The sequence below is a fragment of the Triturus cristatus genome, chromosome 8, assembly GCF_964204655.1.
Source record: "Triturus cristatus chromosome 8, aTriCri1.1, whole genome shotgun sequence".
Taxonomy (NCBI): Eukaryota; Metazoa; Chordata; class Amphibia; order Caudata; family Salamandridae; genus Triturus; species Triturus cristatus.
This window is the reverse complement of record NC_140591.1, coordinates 456,484,905-456,509,793: the sequence shown is the minus strand read 5'-3', so window position 1 is coordinate 456,509,793 and position 24,889 is coordinate 456,484,905. Positions and strand designations below refer to the sequence as shown.

The 24,889-nt window shown below is 42.9% G+C and overlaps 1 protein-coding gene across 1 annotated transcript in view; it reads right to left on the bottom strand.

Moving 5' to 3' along the window:
• Nucleotides 1-24,889, bottom strand: part of RB1 (RB transcriptional corepressor 1) — a 1,278,597-nt gene that overhangs the window by 513,562 nt on the left and 740,146 nt on the right. The gene's annotated exons all lie outside the window — the stretch shown is intronic.

Genomic DNA, 24,889 nt, shown 5'->3' with positions numbered 1-24,889 from the left:
CGTTAGTGTGAGTCACGCTGAGATTGGAGGATTACAGAGTGACGAAGATGCTCCGGATTGGTGCGTTAGTGAGTCGCGCTGGGATTGGACAGCAAACGGAATAGTCGTGATTTGAGAAGTCTAGTGATTCAGGACTATGTATAAGTAAAAATTATGTATTACGATCCACCGGAGAAGGAGAAAAAGTCATGGTTTGGAAAAATTAAAAGCTTATTTAAAAGGGATAAGCCAATTGTGACTAGGGAAGGACAGATACTTCCACCACCGAAATTGCCTCCATCCTTTATGGTAGCGAAATATGGGTACCATACATGTGTTTGGCTAGATAATTGGGCAAAGTATACAAAAGAAGATGGAGTCTTAGCGTTTCCAGAAAGTGGTTCATTTAGTTTAGCTGAATTAAGGAACTTAAGAGAAAGAATTATGAGGTTAGAACCAAGACCTAGACCTTCTCAATTTGAAGCTTTGACAGAGTGGGAAGAAGAGATGTATGAGAGGGAACGACATCGGAGTGGAAGAAGGTATAATTACATGTTTGGTAGACCGTGTGGGCAGGAAAGTCATGATGACAGAATGAGGTGATGGCGGAGTGCAAACATGACTGATGGGATGTTTCCATTGAAAAATACTGAAGAGACGAGTGGTAGAAAGTTTACAGAGAAGAGAAACAATACAGGGTCAGAAAGTTGTAAGTACAGTGTGAACGAGTCGGAGGAGGATGTGTTAGAGGACATGTTTTATAAAAATCCTCCCTCATATCAACCAAATTCTACATTGTTGACGCCAAGTGCGCCAGTAAAGGAAACAATGAGAAATAAAAATTTTGAGCAAACCCCACCTGATTTAGCGAAAAATAATCCATTTAGAGACTCTGAAATAGCAGAGCCTGTCAGGACTGAAAATGAAAATTCAGCCGAACTAGCTAGAACTACTCTGGAATTAACTGAAAAAAATAGGGAGTTAACTAAAAACATGGAAGCCATAACTGTACCTGTAACCATAGGGCCAGTGATGCCTGTATTTGATAAACAGAAGGTGAGCATTGTTTAACAGTTCCCTACCACAGTAATAAACAAATTGAGACAGAAAGAAGCAGATTCTGAGAAAATTGGTTGGAACAACGGGTTTAAGTACACCTAAAAATTTGACGATAAATCAGAATCCAGCAAGTAAGACGCTGATGACCAGAGACCCCAGAAAGAAATACGGAGCAAATGAGAAATGAAACAATCCCTGTAGGTTCCACTTCTGATGAATTGAGCGATTGCTTAAGGAGTTTACAGCGAAAAGATACAGAACCTCAACCTTTAGATGTGGCAAAATTAAAGGTAACATTGGAGGAATTAACAGTAGGGACTATTCCGACTGAAAAATTAAAAGCATATCAGGATGAAGAGCTAATGTTTCTTTGCAAAAGTATAACTTGGAGAGCGAGGAGTTTGCATGAGAAACTTGAAGAAACAGCAAGTGAAATGGGCATAGGCTTTGAGAAAATAAGATCATTGCAGAAACCATATAGAGTAGATTTCTCTGAAAAAAGATATTGAAAATCTGAATACTGCATGAAGGTTGACTCAAATTAAAGAACTGATTGCCTTGTTAAGAAAATGGGGTGACGTAGACCGGTGGAAAAGTAGGTGGTTTCGGAAGAGAGAGGACACGACAGATGAGACCTTTTCGGCATTTCCGGTAAGAGAAAAGGAGACATTAGTCACGGAATGCCCTATGAGGGAAATCCCAGGAGGAGGTTATGTACATGTTCCTTGGACTAGACAGGATATTTTGTCATTTACCAATGATTTTCCAAGGCTAAGATAAAAGCCTTTGGAGTGGTATCGACAAGTAGAAAGGTTTGTTAAATTATCAAAAGTATTGTGGATTGATTTGAATGGCCTTTTGATGTAATTGTACCGGCCAATCTATGGGCAATGTAAAATTACAGTAGGTTGGCCCACTCAAGAATAGCCTAGGGATCCTAAGACAGGAGCCCCTGATCCAGAGGTAATGAGAAAGTATGAACAGGTAATTACTTTTCTGAAAAATAAAGTGCCACCAAAATAAACTGATTGGGTGAAAATTGATAGAACTCACCAAGAAGTCAAGGAATCTGTCCATGCCTATTATGAAAGGTTGCTGTTAGCTTTTAAACAATACAGTGGTGATGAGAAATTAAGTGAGAAGGATTTAAGTCATTTTGTATATCGATTTGTTTATGGTTTAAGACCTGAAGTAAGCGAAATGATTAAACAGCATACAGTGGATTGGCAAAATAAAAAGATAGATGAAGTATTGAGACATGCAAAATATTTTAGTGACGAAATCGAGGCAAAACAACGAAAGCTGAAAGAGAAGGCCATGTGGGCACAGGTTAAGGTAGCGGAGAGACAAGAAGCCCAGCTGATTGAACAGGCAAATGGCATGGGCCAAGTGAGACAAAAACCTAATATTGGAAAGGGACAAATTAGCTTAGAGGAAGCAAAAAAGAAATGGCCATGTCATAATTGCGGAAAATTAGGGCATTGGAAATCCAAGTGTAAATTGCCCCCGAGTGCTAATGGCGATAATGCATCATTGAATCCACTGGTGCAGAATGAGGTGAGTTGTCAACCGCTGCGACAGCAGCAGGTTGTTACCCAAAAGTGTCAGGTGCCAAAGCCACCTTTACCACAGAGCGTAAATCCTCAGAGATACAGTAATGAAACAGGATTCTACACCGAGGAACAGGTAACAAAGCTACCGCGTGCTAGTGCTGTTTCACAGTATTGGCTGCAGCGCGATGAGAGTGAGTCAGAAGAGAGTCATTGACGGTACCCAGGGGAGGAAGAGGAGTGCGTACTTGGCGGAACTCTAGAAGTAGACCAGACAGGACCTTTTGTGGATGGAAAGATAAATGATGAAAATATTACTTTCCTGGTAGATACTGGTGCTACTCATTCAACTGTTAGATCAGCTAACGTTAAAAATCTTCCTCTCTCGGGTGATACAACCCAAGTAGTCGGAGTCTCAAATAGACAGATAAAAGCTTATCTTACTGATCCTGTAAAAGTTAAAATACGGAAATTCACCGATATGCATCGATTTGTTGTGTGCGATACTAGGCCTGTGAATTTGTTAGGGAGAGATTTGTTGTGTAAGATGAACTGTACGATTTTCTGTACCCCTGATGGCATAGCTTTTGAAACTCCTGATGAGGACGTACTGTATAGAATGACAATGGCTAATCAGGAACCCAAAATTACTGAGGAATTTGCTGTATTGGACCCAGAGGAACTGCCACAGGAATGAAAGAAAACAGTGAAACCTGAGGTGTGGGATTTCACGGGAGAAGATATGGGATTGATGAAAAAAGTAGACCCTGCGAAAATTACAGTAAAAGAAGGAGTGAGCTACCCGAATATTCCCCAGTATAAGTTGACACCAGAAATAATTGCAGGAGTGACTCCTGTAATAGATAAAATGATTGAGCAGGGAATTTTGCGCAAGATAATGAGTAGTCCGTGTAATTCACCAATCATGGGTATGAAGAAGCCTAACGGAACTTTCAGGATAGTGCAAGATTTGAGAAAAGTGAATAAAATTGTTGTACCTTGTTGTCCCATTGTACCAAATCCTTCAGTGATTCTATATCAGATTACCCACGATGCAGAATGGTACACAGTCATTGACCTGTGTCATGCTTTCTTTTCTATCCCATTGCATCCTGACAGCCAACAGATTTTTGCGTTCTGGTTCGGCGAATGTACTTTGGCATGGTGCCGAATCCCACAGGGGTATAGGGAAAGTCCATCGATATTTAATCAAATATTAAAGAAATCTTTGGAAGAGTTAAAAATGCCCGAAAGTTCAGTACTAGTGCAATACATCGATGACCTATTGGTGGCATCGAAAACGCGAGAGCCATGTGTAGTGGACACAGTTGCATTGTTGAATCATTTGGCGGATGGAGGACTTAAGGTATCCCCATCGAAATTACAATTTTGTAAGAAAGAAGTACAATATTTGGGTCATAAGATTGAGAAAGGCCCGAGGAAAGTGACTGCAGACAGGATCAGGATAATCAAAGGAATGAGAGCACCAATGACTCAAAGAGAGGTGAGAATGATTCTTGGAATGGTGGGATATTGCCGTCAGTGGATCAGCAACTTCTCGCTGATTGCAAAACCTCTGGTACACTTGACAAAGAGTGATGTGAAAGACCCCCTTGAACTAAACAAAGAGGAGATGAAGGCATTTAGACAATTGAGAGACAGTGTGTGTGAAGCACAGGCACTAGGAATGCCTGACTATGAAAAGGAATTCGAGCTCTATTGCAGAGAGAGAGATGGGTGTGCACTTTCCGTGTTAGTACAAAAGCATGGAAAACTGAGACGACCAATTGCATACTTTTCAGCTGTACTAGATCCTATAGCTGTAGCATTGCCTGGTTGTATGAAAGCAGTGGCTGCTACCTGTAAGAGTTTGGAGCAGAGTGAAGGAATCGTGATGGGATATCCTGTGAGAGTGTTTGTACCACACGCTGTTGCGATCCTTTTAACAAGGAGCCGTACGCAATTCATGACGCATAGTCACCTAACTAAATATGAGAAGGTCGTTTTGGGTGCTACGAATGTGAGCCTTGTGAGGTGTCTTAATGTAAATCCCTCAACGTTGCTGCCTGATGCTGTGAATGTGGAAGTAAACGATGACGTGGATCATGATTGTTTGGAAGTGCTTGATTTTTGCACTAAGCCCCGACCGGACATATAGGATGTGCCTCTGAAAGAAAGTGACTATGTGATGTTTGTGGATGGGTCATGTCTGAGAACGAAAGAAGGAATATTGAGTGCAGCGTATGCAGTCTGTACTCTAACGGCCGTATTGGAAGCGTCTTGCCTGAAAGGATTGAGATCAGCTCAAGTTGCTGAATTGTTTGCATTAACCAGAGCATGCAAGTTGGGAGAGAATCTGTGAGTCACCTTGATTACTGATAGTCAGTATGGATTTGGAGTGGTGCATGACTTTGGGCAGATTTGGTCCCAAAGGGGGTTCTTGACGTCAAGTGGAACTCCTATAAGGAATGCTGAAGTGGTTGGCAAGTTGCTTGAGGCGATACAGCTGCCCAAGCAAATAGCGGTGGTAAAATGCGCATCCCACTCCAAGGGTACTGACTATGTGTCAGCGGGTAACGAATTTGAAAATGACATAGCCCAGTACTGTGCGCGAAACCAAAACTCTGTCAATTGGAATCGGGAAAAGGAAATGAACTCATGTCCCTTACTCTTTACTAACACTGTGAGTACCTGGGAGGAAGTGAGACAGTTACAGGAAGAGGCAGGAGAAGAGGAAAGGAAACAGTGGATAAAATCAGGATGTGCACCACGTGAGATAGACAAAGTATGGGTTTTTCGTGATGGAAGACCAGTAATGCCTGATAGAATGATCTCTACCATGGCACGGATATACCATGGACAAGCACATGTGGGTAGGTATGCCATGATTAGACTTTTCAAACAGACCTGGTATAATGCCAAGTTCCGGCTCGTGGCTGAGAGCCTTTGTCAAAGATGCCTTATATGTCAGCAGTATAATCCAGGAAGGAAAACAGTGGTGAGTTTGGGAACCATAGGACGGAAGGGAGGTCCTTTCACCAGAATGCAGATTGATTTCATTGAAATGCCCCCATGTAATCGGCTAAGATATGTTATAGTAGTTGTTTGTCTATTTTCACGCTGGGTGGAAGCGTACCCGACCAGAAGTAGTGATGGGGTAACAGTAGCGAAACTCCTATTGAGAGAATTCATTCCTAGGTTTGGTTTTCCAGTAACGATTGAATCAGATAGAGGAAAGCATTTTCAGAATGAAATCATAAAATTGATTTGTGAAGCATTGATTGTACAACAGAAACTGCATTGTGCCTATCGTTCAGAGGCTTCTGCAGTAGTGGAACAAATGAATGGCACCATTAAAAACAGATTGGGAAAAATGTGTTTGGCCACAGGTTTAAAATGGCCTGATGTCTTGCCTCCATGAAATTGTTATGGGTAGAGCAATAAGACATTTTTTCATTCCTGTCAACAAACTACTGCCTATATCTGATGACATTGTGTTAGATTATTGCAAGGGGTTGGCTGATTCCGTTCATTTTGTGTTTCATCAGGTTGGATCGGATGCATCCACCCTTGAAAAGAAGCCAGCTCATGATTCAAGTCCTGGAGACTGGGTGAGGATCAAAGTGCATAGAAGGAGAAATTGTCTGGTACCACGTTGGGGAAAACCACGTCAAGTGATTCTGACCACGACGACTGCTGTAAAATGTGCCAGAGTAAAGGATTGTATTCATGCTAGCCATACTCTTCGAATCCCTAGTCCTATAAATAGACAGGAGGAAGAGTATTTGGGAGAATCTGATACCAGTTCTGAGTCAGAATCAGAAAAAACAAGAACAAGGCAAACTCCAAGAAGAGGAGAATTGGAGCAGAGCCATGTGATAGAGCCAGAAAATGTACCATTACGGAGGCGGCTGGAAATTTCTGATACTAGCTCCGAATCAGACACTGAGCAGGTGGGGCTACAAGGAAAGATGAAAGAAAACGTTGAGGAAACTGACCAAGAGATTCTTGACAAAGAAGCACCACATGCAAACATGAGAGAAATTCCCCCGAAGGTCATAGAACTAGAAGGTGAGGAATTAGATACAGAGAGTGAGGGTAAGATTGTTGCAGAAGACCCCCGAGGAGTTATAGGGAAAACACATATCCAGTTAGAAGAAGGGACAGTTAGTCAGCAGGAAGATTGTGTGGAAGAAACACGAGGAGGGAGAACTGTAGATAGGGAACCTGAGGTTCTGAAGGAGAAATCCAAAATAAGATGAAAGTCATATCGATACAGAATCAGAGGAAAGTGAAGGAGAAGACCAAGAAGGACGAGTTTTGAGTAAGAGAGCTTGGAAAGCAGAGCGAGGTGAAAAGGGAAATAAATTGAAACGACCGTCGAAAGAAGAAATTTGGCCCAATAAAATAAAAAGATTGAGATACCGACTGACAAGAGTAAAATCATCCAAAGCTGAACAGGTGAATGAAGTGTCTAGTCAAGAGAAATCAGAAGACACTTATCAGACGTACCTGAAGAAAGAAAAAAGAATCAAGAAACCAAACCAGAAGTACAAGTCACCGGAATGGACGTATGTGGCACTTCCTGATATACAAGAGGAAGCAGACAGCCAAGGAGGTCTAGAAGTGACTGTACCGGAAGTGGTTGAAGAAGAAGAAAATTCGGAAATCCTGAGAGTTATCTTATCTGATATCAGAGAAGAGACGGATGATCAGGAAGTTCTGAACCAAGACTGTGAAAACAAGGACAAAGACGATCACATGCCAGATTGAAGTAACAAGAGAAAAATGCAGAGTGATTGAAATACCGGATGAGACATAACCAAAAGAACCAAGTAGGCGCTTAGAGCCTTGGGTTTAGACAAAAATTTTGTTGTGAATAAAAGATGCTAAGTCAAAAGACACTGATCATTTCTGAAATGGCAAACACAGAGGGTAGAAAACCTACATGTGGGTTTCTCCGAAGATGGTGCAAGGTGTGTTGATGTACAGGATTAATAATGCTTCTATGGATCGTATTAGCTATAATGTCGTTCAGAGTAACATTTGAAAAGATAGAAAACCACACTGAGAATAAGACTAATGGAGAAGAGATTTATGGTCCTCATGCGACTAAACTGGTAGATAGAACTGACTTACATAAGGATTTTGTACTTGTATTTGTTTTTGTAAAGCGCAACATTCATCCTGACGGATATCACGGCGCTGTTTAGTGGAACAAAGGTAGGTTATGACGGGGGACTTCGGCTACTTGTCTTTAAGGCTTTGGAAAAAGGTGTGATTTTAGCTGCTTCCTGAACGATATATAATTTTCGGAAAGGCGGAAATATAGAGGAAGTTCATTCCAATGTTTGGCTGCCAGGTACGAGAAAGACCGACCACCGGCTCTGACTCTTCTTATACGCTTAGGTCTGGCTAATGCTTGGTGTCTTGATCTAAGGCATCTAGTGGGGACATAGAATTCGATTTTGTTCTGAAGGATTTTAGGTCCGACGTTGTGCAATGCCCTGTGCGCATGGCTCAACAGTTTAAATCGTGCTCTTTGGCGCATGGGTAGCCAGTGGAGTTCTTTCATGCATGCGGACGCAGAGCTGAGTTTACCTTTATTGCAGATAAGCTTGGCAGCCGCATTTTGCAGCACCTGTAGGCGTGAGAAGAGGTAGTCTGCCATGCCCACATAGAGGGCATTGCCGTAGTCCAATCTGCTGGTAAGAAATGCCTGTGTGACTGTCCTTCTGCAGTCTAGCGGGATCCAAGGAAACAGCCTTCTTAGAAGTTTTAAAATGGCAAAACCTTTTCCGCACAGGGCCCGCACATGGTCCTGCACATGGTCCTGCATGGATAGAGTGTTGTCGATGGTTATGCCTAATTTTTTAGCGCACTGTTTGGGCACTGGGGCCGCTCCCAGGGATTGTGGCCACCAGGTTGGGTCCCAGATTAGATGTGCTCCACCGAATAGTAGTATCTCGGATTTCCCTGCATTTAATTTGAGACAGTGCTTGGTCATCCAATTTGCCATCTCTGAGAGGCAGTTGTTTAACTTGACCATGGCGTCTTCATGTCTGTCATCTATAGTAATCATCAGCTGTGTATCATCTGCGTAAGAGCAGATATTGAGTCCCCATTTCCTACTGATCAGTGCCAGGGATGAAACATAGGCATTGAAGAGTGTCAGGCTTAGGGAAGCTCCCTGGGGGACACCACAGCTGATGTCTTTTTTTTCCGAAAAAAACTGGCCCAGTTGTACCATCTGGGTTATGTTTTTAAGAAAGGAGTTAAGCCATTGGAGGGCTTTAACATGAATACCCTTTTCATAAAGGATTTTTAACAGAAGGTAGTGAGATACCGTGTCGAACGCTGCCGACAGATCCAGTAGGATCAGGGCAACAGCTTTACCCTGATCCGTTGATTCTCTTATGTCATCGAGAGCCGCTAAGAGGGTGGTCTCTTTACTGTTGTTGGCTCTAAAGCCAGTTTGAGAGCGGTCTAGGAGTTCGTTGGTCTCAAGATAGGTGACCAGTTGTCTATTTACTAATTTCTCCAGAACTTTAGAGAGGTATGGGAGCTGGGAGATCGGTCGATAATTTTCCGGATTGTGAACGTTTGTTCCAGCTTTCTTCAACAGAGGGGTCACTATCGCCTGTTTCCATGTTTCTGGGAATTTTGTAGTGTCCAAGGATCTGTTAAGGAGATGAGTAACATAAGGGCATATTGTTGGGGTGATCTGAGAGAATATATAGTGGGGGCATGGATCTTAAGGGGAACCTGATTTTACTTCCGTCATAACTTTTTCGACCTCTAGTTCGGTGAGAGGGGCGAAGTTGCCCATGTGTGGCACACTGACTGAATATGGGGGTGAATTTTCCCAGTTGGGTTGGGGTCAAGAGAGATCGTTGATAAATGATGAGTAGATTGTACTGATCTTATTAGAGAAGAACTCGCTGATCATTTCACAGTTTTCCACAGAAGGAGGCAGGGTTTGAGACAGACTGACTGGTTTACAAAGCTCCTTCACAATTCTAAAAAGTTTCTTGGCCGAGTTACAGTTTTCTTTTATCCGGGTGGAGAAGTAGGTCTTCTTTGCTGTTTTAATGGTGTTGTTATATATCCTTAACTCAGTCCTGTAATTTATTCTATCTGATTCTAATTTTGACATTCTACAGGTATGTTCTAGGGATTTACACTTTCTTTTCATAGTCTTTAGATCCTGTGAGTACCACTTTTCAGAAAGAGGTTTGTTTCTGGCCTGAAATGTGAGTTTGGGTGCCAAAATATCTAGAGTCTTGGTAATTTCATTTTCGAGTTGCATAGCTTCTGTGTTTACTGAGAGATCTTCTAGGATAGCTAGATTGTCTGGAGAGAAGTGGACTTGGAACCGGACCTGGGTAACTAGCCTCCAGACTCTGTTTGCCACTCGCGCATTTTTGGTAAGTTTGATGGCATTTATCGGCGAGTTAAAGGTGAAGGATACAAGCGAATGATCTGTCTAGGGTACAGGGGTAATTTCTTGGATCCTTATTGACTCTATATTAGAGAATAGCAGATCTAAAGTATGCACAGCATTATGTGTGGGGCCTACAACCCATTGCTTGAGCTTCAGGATCTGCATATCTCTTTCCAACTGTCTAGCGGAAATGCTGTGCACTTCCTCAAAGTGTATATTAAAATCTCCTATGACTAGGTAGTTGTTATATTTCAGGCATAATGGAAGAAGTTGAGTGAAAAGTTTGGCACTCAGATCAGTTTGATGGCCTGGAGGGTTATAAATTACTGCTCCCCCAAGCAGAATATGGTTGTTTCTAGATATCTGGAATGATAGTATTTCGTGCTCTCCTGTAAGCGCCACTTCAAGCTGGAGACATGTGAGGTAGTCCTTGAATGTAATTGCCACCCCACCTCCATTCCGTCCCTGCCTATCGTGTTTGAGGATTTTATATTTAGGGGGCAGGGCGTTAGCAATATCGGGGAGATTATTATCCCCCAGCCATGTCTCAGTTACAAACACCAGATCGGGATTTTTCTCGTTTAGGGTATCCCAGATATCGATTGTATGTTTGGGTATTGACCTGGCATTAAAGTATAGGCATCTTATGGTATGCTGGTCATCTCTCTCCATATGGGAATGGCCCTGGGACATTAAGCTGTGCAACTTGCAGCCATGGCAGGAAAACGGTCCTTCGGTGTTTCCTTGACAGGCCCTCCTGCATGGTTGTTTATTCTCATTTGTCTGAGTGGGTGATAGTGCTATCAGGGATTCCCTTAGGTACTGAATTTTTGGTCTAGTGGTTGTTATGGCCGTGGGGGTAGGGGTCGTGGCCCCTGGTCCCGGTCGGGCGCAGACGGGCTTGCCTTAGGCGCGCCTTCGACGGCTGCTGCTCGGCCTCCATATGAGGGCAGAGGGAGGGAGGAGCAGCTGGGAGGTGGGAGCGGGGCGGCCAATGGGAGTGAAGGGGGCGGGGCCGCAGGGGCTCAGCGGCGGGGGAAAACCCTGGGAAAACCCGGGGTAAAAACGGCGGGAATAGACGGCGGGAGAGGGACAACAGAGCACAGGGGTACAGAAAGCAAAACACAGGGGCACAGAATGAAAAAACAAAGTGGCACAGAAAGCCAAGCGCAGGGGTACAGAATAAAAAAGGGAGCTAGCAGTCAGGCGGCAAAAGCGGCAACGGAGGTTCAACCCACAGGGGGCTGCGTGGCGGATGGGGGAAGCGACCTGCCTGGTGACAGGGTCAAAGGTCGCTCTGTCGTGACTCCATGTCATACAAACAAGCGCACTGAAGCAGCCTGCCAGACGCTCACAAAATAAAACGAGTGCAATACACGATTAAAATAAAGATTACAAGATGATTGCGGCTAGTAGTTTCAATGCCGCCCGGCAGCCTTTCAACGTTCCGCTGCGCGACCGCTGACACATTGGCCCCAAGTAGGTGTAGCCGCGAGAGCTTGCCTCACCCCCCCCCAGGCCGGAAGTGTCTTCTTCCAATCACTGGTGCTGCCTGCCCCGCCCTCCTCACAATCGGCACACAGCCGTGATGGACCGGGGCGGGGGAACAAGTGCAGCCTTTGAATACAGGGTAAGTACAATTAACTGCTTGGAGTGGTCTTAAATGCTTTCAAAAACAATGCGTTTCTAGCAGTAAGTACTCACAAAATAAAACGAGTGCAATAGACGATTAAAGTAAAGATGACAAGATGATTGCTGCTAGTAGTTTAAATGCCGCCCGGCAGCCTTTCAACGTTCCGCTCAGGATAGGTCTATAACTGATTTTTCTAATAACGTTTTTTCAAAGTTATTGTATGAATATGTAAAGACTATGGATGTTAGCGATTGCTATGTTTGCATGCAGTTACCTGCATCGGTGTCAGAGGGTGTTACCTATCACCACCTTCCTGTGATATATGGAATAACATGTAGTGTATTAGCAAGTTTGTTCTATAAAACAGGGAAATTAGATTATTATTACTCGGATGTAGATAATGTTTTTGCGCAGGTCCCTGTAGTTTCTGAACTAAATAAGATAATTCCTGGTAACATTTTAGGTGAATATTTCTTAGAAACTAGAGAATTAACTTTAGAAGAAGTGTTGAAGAACAATCTTACTTGTAGTCTGAGAAAAGAAGTGAAGACTTTCTTGGACATGGTAGAAGGGAGGAGAGTGTAGATGCAAAGAAAGATACTTGGGGAAAAGAGGGAGACAACAGTTTGGGATGTTGAAAAAGAAAACCATTTGAAGGGAGAAACCAGTCCTGCTATGGCTTTGGATTGGCCTCAGAGAGGGAAATGTGCATTAGAAGAAATAAAACGGCTTATGATAACTATTTTGTAGGTGCAAGTGAATGCCATGATGTATATAGAATCATGGGAGGATTGGGATTTAAAGGAGGAAAAGATGCGGTATTCCCTGGAATACATTTCATCTGTGGGAACAGGGCTTAATATAGGTTACCGGACCATTAGTATTGTACATGCTACCTGGGCCTGGTTTTTCCTAAAATATTTCATGTGGGAAGGGGAGAGAATGGTTTCCACGAAATAGGTAGACAACTGATAAGTAGGAGGGGGGAAAGTTGGCCAGAAATTGTAGGGGATATTTTTGGAGCACTGATACCAGCCGTTGGAATATCTCTGAATGCACATAAAATTAGAAAATTGTCAACAGTAGTGGTTCGCTTATGGACAAGCACTTCTGGAGGGTTCTTACTCGTAAATACTGAAATGGTTGCTATGAGGGCCATGATAATGCAAAATCGACTTGCCCTTGATATTATTTTGGCAAAAGAGGGAGGAGTCTGTGGAATGCTGAAGGTACAACACTGCTGTACTTATATTCCTGACAAGAGCCAAAATTTAAAGAAATACATTAAGAATATAACCGATTTGCATGAAGAAATAGTTCCATTGGAGGTTGAAAGTGTCTGGGAAAAGCTTGGTAAAGGATTTTCTACTATAAAAAGTTTATTAACAAAATTAGGTAATTTTTTTGTAGGTAAAATTTTGATGCCAGTAACTTGTGTAGTAATCCTAATATTGATTCTGAAATTAGGATGCGTATGCATAAAAAGAAGAGAATTACAAAACAGAATAAAAACTGAAGTTGCGAAAAGAAAGAGAAAGGAGATGAAAGAGAGAGAGAGAAGTAGGAGATATAGAACTGGAAGAATGAAAAGAAAGTATGTATAAGAAAACAAGAGAGTATGAAATGGGGGATACTGTGGTAAATAATTTTCCTTTACCGGGACTGAATTTGATACAGAAACATAATAAAATAGCTCAATAAAATGAGAGGCAGAATCCGTGGTATTAGAGGTTCGGAATGGGCTTTATTCCAATAATCGATTATAATCGGATGCTTCAAGTTCCATCACCCCGGAGGTTCAGGAAGTGAAGTACATACATTATTGACATGAAATGACTTTTATAGTACATATATTACTATGAAGCGAATGCAATAGGCGTAACAATTGATAAGGAAAATGACGAGTTGTCTGCGTAACAAAAAGTGGGTGGAACAAGGAGTAAAAAGGAACATAATTGGTTGTGATGTCACCTATAGGTGGATCTATAAGATAATACTTGGCATAGAGGCGCGCGCAGCAGTATGACGTGTAATTGACGTGTAACTAGGGGGTGAAGGGGACTTGACATTTAGCTCTACATGTGGAGACAAGAAGTCTGGGGGGTCAAGTCAACCTAGTCCCGAATCATATCTAACATCCTATGTTTAAAGAACTATGTTATCCATAAAAGAAGGACTTTCGGACAGAATCTGTTCTATACTGACTGTGCGTGCGTGTACAAGCGTCTAGGCGTCTACACTAAATGCGAGGGCAGGAATCTTCCATAGTAACAGGACTATGAATTACTTGTATGAGGGCAGAGAAGCCGGGCCCTTTGCTTGGTAACTGGAAGAATGTTTACTTAAACTACTAGGCAGGAATGCATCGGCTGAGGGGGAAGCAGATAACTCGAAGGTGAAATACAGTTCTTGGCAGAGAATAGGCTGATGTCAGACTTCGTGAGCCGCGCAGAGAATGAGACAAAGTTCATGGTCATAGATGCAGGCTCAGACTGGAGCTTTCAGAGGCAGAAGGCAAGAAGAGTTTGATGACAGAATCAGGGCCTACTTGCCTGGACTGTAAAATGGCATAAGTGAACCATATAAAGCCGGTAGCCTTTCATACTTAGGGATGGAATATCCGGCCTATTCATGGCGGATCTAAAGAGGACATGTTGACGGTGGACGCACATGTGTTTGCGTCTTTATAACTGGAACTGGAGGGAACATACATGTACTTGTGACATGCACATAGAACCGTTGGGGTCCAAGATAGGGGACATAACTGACCAGAAAAATCCATATTTCCACAATACAATGATGTAACATAACTTAGTAAGAGAACTGAGAAATAATTTCCACAAAAATGTTATGAAATTTAGTGGGATTTGTGGTGATATTAAAAATCACCAAAGGGGGGATTGGTGATGCAGGTAAAGCAAAAATGTGTATACCTTCTCTATTTAGCATGAAAATACTAATTACGTAATCATTCTAAATATTTACATATATTAATCGTTTGGAGTGTTAAGACTAATCAACATTAACACCTTGATAAACACAAGATACACGTGGGACTAAAATGCTAATTACATGGCTAATAAAAGTATCGAGTAACTATGGTACGCAAACTAAGTGTAGAATGTGTTGACATAGAAGATTGCATGATTTATGTTGCTTTTGCGATGGTTTGTGCTCCTAGTGTTGCGGAATGGTGAGTATTATTGCTTTAAATGTTGCTATAAGCTAAGCCAATACTAATATATATTGGGGTTAGTGTGGGTTTAAACATTAGAGTCTTCATTTCCGTATATTAATTACTTTTATGTTTGTTTTTGCTTAAGTTGGCATTCGGGCCTACTAGGCCGCGGTATTCAAAATGGAGTTCGGAAGTGGCCACCGTCATTTGAGCACGATGTCTACTGTGCAGACTCGGATGGCTCTGAAGATCTCCAGGTGACCTCTAACCACAAGACTACGCGTTCCTTGTCGAGGATAGGAACGTGGAGGATTGCCAGGACCCAACCAGTGTGAATGACTGAAAGACAATAGAGACCTATACCCGGAGGTCTACATGTTGTTACTTCAGAACTTTCGCTTGAGAACCCGTGAAAAGATTACAATTTTGAGAGATGTCATACTCTGTCCCATGGGAAGCAAACCAACTTGGGAAAATCACCACTTCTTGCAAATTCAGAGGGATTTAGCCAATCAGAAAACTTCTGCCTTTAAAATTGTTGCATATTTGTTCTAGAAGTAAGGGGAAAAAGGATATAAAAGAGGGGTATCTAGTAGAAGAAAAAGGTCTGTACCATTTTTCCATTGGTGACTCTTGGTGTGGAGGTTCGATTCGTTAGCGCGATCACCTTGGCTACATTTACGGGACTGTTGTCGTGCTGAGAGGGACTTTTCTTGGATTTAAATTGAGTTCCTATTAAGGCTAACAGGCTGATTCCATCTGAGGGAATTTGGAATTATGTTGTGGGTTGACGGGTTCTTCCGGAAAATGGTCGCCAATATTCAAATCTAGGTAAATATCATTGTAATGTTAATTTGTGTTCATGATCAAAGTGTAAGAAATCGCTCATTAGAATTCTGATTTGACTGAAATTTTGATTATGCTGAACGGAGTGAATTAACTAGATAAACTAAACATTGATTAATAAGCAATGAGTCTGTGATTCTTTAATAAGGTACTGATTTATTGAAGGTTTCCGAAGCTTTAAATGCGTTTTAGCTGGTTCTAAATCACCATCAACCAGTCCAACTAATTGGTCCATCGACCAAGTGGTGGAATGCCTTGATGCTAAAGTTAGGATTCTATAGGCGCAGGTGTATATAATGTATATAATGTAAAATAATTACTTCCGATAGGTAACAAGGTACCCCACATGTCCAGCGCCTCTTTACTCCTGTGTGCAGATTCGGAGTGAGATGTATGAGTGTTGGTGTTATGGGTCCCCACCAATGGATGCGTGCGTGCGTGCATGAATAAGTGTGATGACGGGTCTGTGATGCAGGGAGGATATGTAAATTTGCCCTTTTCCGCTGGAGCACTGTCATTGAGGAACTGAGCCAGCATCCCATTATTGGTTGGCAGGAAAGTTTTAAATACCAAGCAAATGGCCCACAACACCAGCAGGTTGATGTGGAAAAGGGTCTCCAGTGGAGACCTCTGATCTCCACTTCTCCCAAATGATCTCCCCAACCCAGCAGTGATGCATGTGTTACCACTGTCAGCTCTCGGTGGAACAGGGAGACTGATTTGCCACTGGTCTAACTGCAATCGAGCATCCTCCACTGCAGGACTTTTGTAGTTGCTGCTGAAACCTAGGTGGAATCAAACAGGTTCCTTTGGTGCTGGCCCAAATGAGAATTGAGTTCCCTACTGACAGCCAACAAGCAGGATGCAGGAGACGAATAGGCAAAGAAACCTCAGAGTTAACCCCACAGAGACCCAAGAAGCAGAAACTTCAGGATCACTAGCTTAAATGGCCTAGATAGACTCACTGATCTGGAGGAAAGGCCTGGTAACACACTGTATCCAGGAGATTTCAGATGAAAAGAAGCCTCTGCAAAGGAGTCGGGTGCAACTTCGGCATTTTGATAGTGAACCCAACAATGTCAAGAAGTTTGCGGTCATCTGGAGGGGGTTCCACTGACTGTGGTGAGCCTACCTTCAGAAGCCACTTGTCGAGGTAAAGGAAGACTGGTATGCCCGACCTCCAAAGATATGTTGTGACCACCGCTATCGTTTTCATGAACAGCTAAGAGCACTGGTGAGGCTGAAGGGGAGGATGGTAAACTATAGATGCTTGTGGCCCTCCTTCAACTGCAAAGCACCTATGGGTCTGCAGGCCTGTAGGATGGGAATATGGAAAAATGTGTCCTGGAGGTAGAGCGCTATCATTCAATCTCCTGGATCAAGGGCAGACCGAGCCTGGACCAGTGAGAGTATCTTGAATTGTCCTTCCGCAGAAATAAATTGAGAGGTCGGAGATCTAAAATGGACTAGGAATAGTGGGAGTAACATCCAGTTTCTATTTACTAGGCAGAGACTGTCTCTATGTCTGCTTCCACCAAAAGTGCTCTTCAGAAAGCAGCTCAGATTTGGGTGGAAAATGTAGCAGGTTGGAAAGAAATGGCAGGCTGTAGCCCCTTTAAACGATCTAGAGGACCCACCTTTTGGATGTTATGGCCTGCCACTGACGAAAATGACTGATTTTGCCTCCCACAGGGTAATCTTATATCGCTACGGGCAAACTAAAGTGGCTTGAAAACTTCTGTTGTTTCCTGTGAATGCAGGCCTGGATGTTGTCTACTGCATCCCTGACCTCGAAAGGACTGGGGTGCCTATTATTGGGTGGTGGGCCTTTGTATTGTCTATATGCAAAAACACTGACCAGGCTTCAAAAGGGGTGAAACTGTTAGGAATACTGCCTTGTGGGCGTGGAGAGACAAAGCGAGCATGCTGTGGCTCTGCTTTCTTTTAAGCTTTCTAGTGTGGAATCTGCTTTCTCACCAAATAGGCGGGACCTGTCAAAAGGCATATCCAACAGTGACCTCTGAGTGTCACCCATGAAGTTCCTGAAGATTCTGTTCTTACACCTCCCATCTCTTTACAACCTCCCCTCCACCCTCCTATGCCTCACATCCCTGTCTCCCCTGCAAGTGATCGATGATGCGCTGCATATACTCGATTCGGGGGAATCGTGCCTTCTGATTCTTGTAGACCTCTCTGCAGCCTTTGACACTGTTAATCACAACATCCTCCTTAACACTCTTCAACAGAGAATGGGCGTGGAAGGCACAGTGCTTAAATGGTTTGCCTCATTCCTCTCGGACAGATCCCAAATGATCAAGATAGCGAACAGTCTCTCGTCTCGACTGGTGGTTGGTCAAGGCGTCCCTCAAGGTTCTTTCCTTGCACCCACTCTGTTTAATCTCCATCTGGAACCATTAGAGAACCTCCTAAGCAAATCTGGAATCCTTTACCATCTCTATGCGGATGACACCCAAATCTACCTCAAGGTGTCTTCCTCACAAGATCTCTCACTACTCAACTCTACTCTCAACTCTATTCACAACTGGATGTTAGTTCACCAACTCATTCTCAATCCCTCCAAAACTTAATTCCTCCTCCTATCTACCTCTTTCTCCCCGCCTCCTGTTCAATCCTGGATGGATCAGCTGAATTTACTTAACAGTACACCCATCTGGACATTTTTTGGTAGTCCCCCGTTTTCGACTGAAAACAAAAGGGGGTAAAACTTTATCGGTTTTAGGGACAAAGGCTTGGAACAGGCTGCCGGCCCAGCTGAGATTGGCGCAAACTGAAGTGCTTTTTAGAAAGCTCTTAAAAACCTGGATTTTCTCTATCAATGATAGTATTGTGTTCTCTCTGCTATCATGCTAATCATGCCATCTGTTTCTCTATTTCTTTTGTTACCGTTATGTCCTTTGTTTCGGTCTGATAGCGCCAAGATGCTCCCTGGAGTGGACGTAGCGCTCTATAAATAAACTCATTCATTCATTCATCATTGTCGACTGCGCTAAATCCCTAGGTGTCATACTTGACAAAAGACTCAACCTAATCTCACACATCAACTCCATTGCCAAGAACGCATGTTATCAGCTGCGCCTTCTGTGGGGGATTCGTCGGTTCTTGCCGGAGAAAGACCTAAAAACCTTGGTCCAATCGCTAGTTCTCTCTAGAGTGGATTATTGTAATGCTCCTCTGATTGGCCTACCCAAATCTCACCTCCACCCCCCCCCCCCAAATCCGCCCTCCATTCAGCAGCTCGCTTCGTTTCAGGGTCCAAACGAAGTGACCACATTACTCCTATCCTGTCTTCTCTCCGATGGCTTCCCATCGAGGCAAGAGCTATTTACAAAACAGCCTGCATCACCCACAAAGCCTTGCACACTTCCTCCCCTCGCTATCTGGCGAACAAACTGAAATTTTCTGGAGGCTTGAGACCTTCTCGGAATGCAGGAAAGTTTCTGCATGAGCCCCCCCTCCTTAAAAAGGGAAAAATTGATGGCTCAATCGTTCTCAGGTAATGCGGTGAGAATCTGGAACTCGCTTCCTCCATTGCTCCGTGCCACCACCTCCATCCGGATCTTCAAAGTTGACCTCAAATCTCTTCTATTCCAAAGACACTTTCAGAACTAATTAACTCATTCTCAGACCCCGCCATGAAGTTCGTTAGTCATTGTAAATTGCTATGTTTGAGATTGTGTTCTTGCCTTCTATGTTTTTCCCTACCTCCTCTTGCCTGCTGTGTTTGATACTGTGTCCTACTATTTTTGTAACGTTCTATTTTGTAACATTTCTCTCATGTAACGTAACTGGTTCTATTGTACAGCGCTCTGACACCTTCGGTAAAGTCTGCGCTTTATAAAAATGCATTAAATAAATAAATAAACAGTTCATGATTAAGACTCGTTTCACTTCCTCTACAATTTCCACAAACAAAAGACTCCAAAAGCTTTGAATGTGCCTACAAAGCCCCAACATGGTACTGAAGCATGCCACCCCATGTCGACGATGGGTTGCATTTTTTTTAAGAACTAAACCAAGCACTCAGCTATTCATTCAGTCAGTTATCTAATACAATTTCAAGCTATGTCTGAAGAAAGTAGTACAGTATCACAGAAACACTTGGGTCGCTGGAACACAGGATGTTTCTAAACATGGCAGCGCCCACCAGTCCTATTTTGTTCGTATTGAATGTTTAGCCTCACAGTATTTCTTCCTTTAACATAAACAAACTGCATGGGTGAAGATACTATAACCACTGAATTTCAGTCTATGAGAAACCTTGTTGTATGTACCGCTACATAGAACTTTGTTATCTGTTATTCAGTCACCTAACTTTCAATAACTAGGCTTGTGTTTCGGCCCCTCTGAGTGAAGGCCAGAGTAATGTTTAACAATTTATAAGCTGATAAAATGGCATCATTAGTTTGAGAGAACATAGCACTTAATTCCTCCTAGCCTCTGTGTCTCACAGGTGTTGATGCAATGCAACACCTGCCTGGTTTACAGCTTTTCAGAGAAACCAGCCTAGCAGAAAAATGTGCCCAATGCCAACACATTTCTCTTGGGAGCGTCAGGCATCGAGCTGTTCCCGGTGAGATTAGTGTGCATGTAATGAGAAACTATACAGAAGAAACGAGAAAAGTTAAAATGCGTGGTCATTGTCACTACTATGGAAAGAGCACTGGAGTTCTTCATTGTAAATGGAATTCGAACGTCATCGGTCAACCATTATATTCCTCTCGCATGCGGTCTGGTGACTGAGTCCTCTGTTGCAGCTTTTTGAAAGTGAAACTATCGCTGCTCCTGTGTAGCGTTACACCCACCCCCCAAAAAGGGGGGGGTGGGGGGGGGGGGTGGCTAGGGGAGCTGTGGCATTGCAAGGCACACTGCACATATATGAATGACACCATGAGAGCAGGCAATTAAATGTCTTCCTATGCCTTTGTCACCATCACTAGAAATCGACAGTCAGTCTGCCTGCAAGTGCGCAGACTCACACCCTGCAAAGGCACTTTCTCCTCTCTTCAGGAGGTAGCCACCTGTAAAGTGCAGGCACTTCCAGACCTGGACCTCTGGAAGGCGGGGCTGTGAGCGTGGAAAGGCTGAGCGGTTGGGTGCAGCTTTAAGAGAGGTGACCATTAGGTACGCCTCTCTTTTATGACTATAAAGCCCCAGGCGGGGGCAAGTGCGCTGGTTAAGAGAAATCCACGTGGCCGAACAATTTTCGACGTACTCCCAGTTTTCCACATTAGGATCACCTGTTTGCAACAGCGAATTCCAATCCTGTTGACTATTTGTCAATGGATACGACCTAGTAGAAGAAGCTCCATTCTGGTTGGTTAGAAAACAATTTGCCACATGCTGCTAACTGACCCAAGGAAAGTCGTCACCACTGAGTTCATTTGGTAGTTTGAACTTTTAAAATAAATGGAAGGAACTTAAGTCAACTAATGACATATAGTTCACCTCGCAGAGACAAGTGCAGACGGAAACAAGACTGAACCGGATAGACACCTCTCTCAGATAACGACAAACAGCCACAACCAACTCACCACTACACTTAGTTAATAACATCTGCTTTTTCAGAAAGGCTTAATTATATAACATATACTGATCTTGTATGAGCTGCTTTGATAGCATTTCTACATTGCGGCACCTTGCCCTCTCATAGTGACGAGGGTAGGTAATTGCGCGCATTATTTCCTCCGTTTTTAAGATAATATTTTAGATCTCATTTGGCTGCTAGTTTTTAAAATTAATTGTGTTGTCCACTCACCTGCACTTTAAAATTGAAATCACATCTCGCTACTTAGCGAGCCTCACAAGAACTTCCATAGGTCAGGCCAGTAAACCGAGCACCATTTTGGTTAGCGCTCTAGTGGCTAGGGCTATTTAAACAAGGAAGATGCAAGCACGTAGCGCGTGCGCGCAGTGGACGCGCCGGTGGTGCGCCAGATGAAAGCCTGTCTGCGCCCATCCGCGCCAGTCCTTCGCCAAGAGCCAGGACCCCTGGTAGGTCATTATTAATTACATCACAGACCCCAAGCCTACCTCGTAGATATACGCGCGACTTATTATTAAACATTAAGCCCGCTTCCTGCAAGTTATCTCCTCAACTCATATTGTTTATTAGAGGGCACTTTTTCATGTCGAGCTTGTAGATTCCAGAGCATTGATTATCTCTGCTCTCCTTCGATTACTATTCGACAGTTTCACTCTAATAAATCTCTTGATTATTTTAATAATACTTTCTCCAACCAAATACAACCTCCAATGAAAAATATTAAATGGAATTGCTTTCTGGCCAATGTTAGGTCCCTTCCCAAGCATGCTATATGGGATATTTTTACTGATTTAAAACCCGAGATAGGCTTCATTACTGAGACCTGGATTAAACCCTCTTCCATTCCTGCCATTGCCATGGCCATTCCTGAGGGATATCGTATCTCTAGATTTGATAGGGTAGTCAGAGCGGGTGGGGGCATAGCTATAATTCACAAAGAAGCCCTATCAATTACCATTCTAGATCAAGTGGGTACAGAGGCATTTGAATGCCTTGTATTTAGAATAGATCTTTCTGCACGCTGCAGTTGGAAAGGTGCTTTGGTATATAGACCCCCTGTCCCGACACTGGATTTTACCAGTCAATTGCAAGATTTTATCTCTCCACATGTAATCGCTACTCGTAACTTCCTTTTGTTAGGAGACTTTAATATCCATAGCGAAGATGCTCATAACCAGGATGCAAGGCTATGTTTGCAAGACCTGGCTGCCTCTGGATTAGTTCAAATTAACTCCGCTCCTACTCATGTAGCTGGTCATACTCTAGATCTTATTTTAACAAATTCTCAGGATATCAAATGCGGTGACACCAATCCGCTCACTTGGACTGACGATTCGCTAATAAATTTTCAACTTATTAGCTCTACTAATATTATTCCTGCTGCACCCATAACTCCAGCTAACCGTTGGTACAGACCATGGCATAAACTGAACCCCGATCATTTTCTTTCTCTATTTCTCTCTTGGGATAGGGAGACTATGTTCTATAATGTTGATCAACAACTCTATCACTTCAATTTTCTTATCTCAAATGTGCTTGATAAGATAGCCCCTATGAAGCTTCTCACTCATTTACCGAAAGGTACTCCCACTGATTGGTACTCCTCTGCTCTGCGGGAGGAAAAAAGCTCTTGTAAGAAGCTAGAGCGTTAATGGCGTCTTTCTCACAGTGAGCAAGATAAAACTAACTATAAGACTGCCATATCTAATTATCATAATAATATCAAAAAGGCTCGCAAATCTCATATTGCATCCTTGTTGGACCAAGCAGGAAACAACTCTAGGATGCTTTTTCAAATCTTGAAGAATTTCACTAATCCGAAAGCATGTGAGACCAAAGACATTTCTTCTCAATCCTTATGCAACAATATTTCTTCTTTCCTTATTCATAAAGTTGAAAATATCTATCAAAAAATTATCTCAGCAAACACTTCCCTTCCCTCTTCTATAGTAGATCTATCGAATCATACAAAGGAACATTCTCAATTACTTACTTTCCCTAGTATTACTGTTACAGAAGTGATATCCCTTTTGAAATGCACCAAATCTGGTTCTCCTCTTGATATTATTCCAGCTAAAGTCTCATCCAAACTCTCGGCTCAACTCGCATTACCTATCTGTTCCATCATCAACAGCTCTCTAAACTCTGGTAGTCTCCCGTCAGAATGGAAACATGCCCAAATCAATCCTATTCGTAAAAACTCTAAAATTCACCCTTCTGAGTTGACCAATTACCGCCCCATTTCTCTGCTTCCCTTACAGAGTAAGTTGATAGAAAAACATATCAATAAACATCTATCGGCGTTTATTGAGTCTAGTCATTCTCTTGACATCTCTCAATCTGGTTTTCGGGCTAAACATTGCACGGAGACTGCCCTAGTAGAGGTAACTGACAATATCAGGATGTCTCTGGATAACGGTCAAGCAGCACTTTTGGTGCTGCTTGACCTTTCAGCAGCATTTGATACTATTTCTCATCAGATCCTGTTGTTGAGACTGCAGGGCCTTGGAATTAAGGGACTTGCTTTGAAATGGTTGACTGATTTTCTAACGAATAGAACTCAGGCAGTCACCATGGGCCCTTATAAATCTGCTCCCTCTCAAGTTACCAAGGGTGTCCCCCAGGGCTCTTGCTTGAGCCCTACTCATTTCAATATCTATGTGACCCCTTGGCGAAACTCATGAGAAACTTGGGTTTCAGCCCTATATCTTATGCAGACGATACCCAACTCCTCCTCACCTTTGATAAAAAAAGATCAGATATACAACATATTTTCTCCCAGGGTATGATGGCTATTGCCTCTTGGATGCAAAGTAATTTCCTCCAATTAAACTCTGAAAAATCTGAGATTATGTTGTTTGGATGTGCTGCCATCTGTTGGTCGCCTACTTGGTGGCCTGAGGAGCTGGGTAAAGCCCCTATTCCTAAAGAAGAGATAAAAAAATCTTGGCATCAAGCTTGATCAAAAACTTACCTTAGATGCCCATGTCAATTCAACGATCGGCACTTGCTATCATGTTCTGGGCCTACTCAGGAGAATTTTTCCCCTGCTTCCCATTTCAACCAGGAAGACTTTGATTCAGGCCCTGATTATGAGCAGAATCGATTATTGAAATGCTTTGCTTCTCTCGACTCATGAAGTCTCCCTAGGTAAACTACAGGTTATACAGAATACGGCGGCCCGTCTAGTGATGGGATTACCGCCCAGGACTCCTTCTATGCCTCTGTTAATCAAGCTTCACTGGCTTGCAGTGAAGAAAAGAGTGGAATTCAAGATAGGATGCATGGTCTTCAAGGCCTTAAATAGGCTTAGTCCTTCCTATCTTGCCAGGAAATTTAATATCTATACTCCCTTACGCTCTCTTAGATCCAGATCGAAAAGTCTTCTTTCTATTCCCAGAATCAAGAAGTCGCGTACTGGTGGCAAAGCCTTTTCTTACTTGGGCCCCGAGCCTCTGGAACAATCTCCCACAATATCTCCGTGCTGATATGCCCCTTTTCCAGTTCAGAAAGCTTCTGAAAACATATCTTTTTTAATGAGTTTGACACGGCTGTAGGTCTGTTACTAGCGCAGAGATACCCCCCGGGGTGATTCAGCGCTATATAAAATTATAAAAAAATATAAATAAAAATAGCT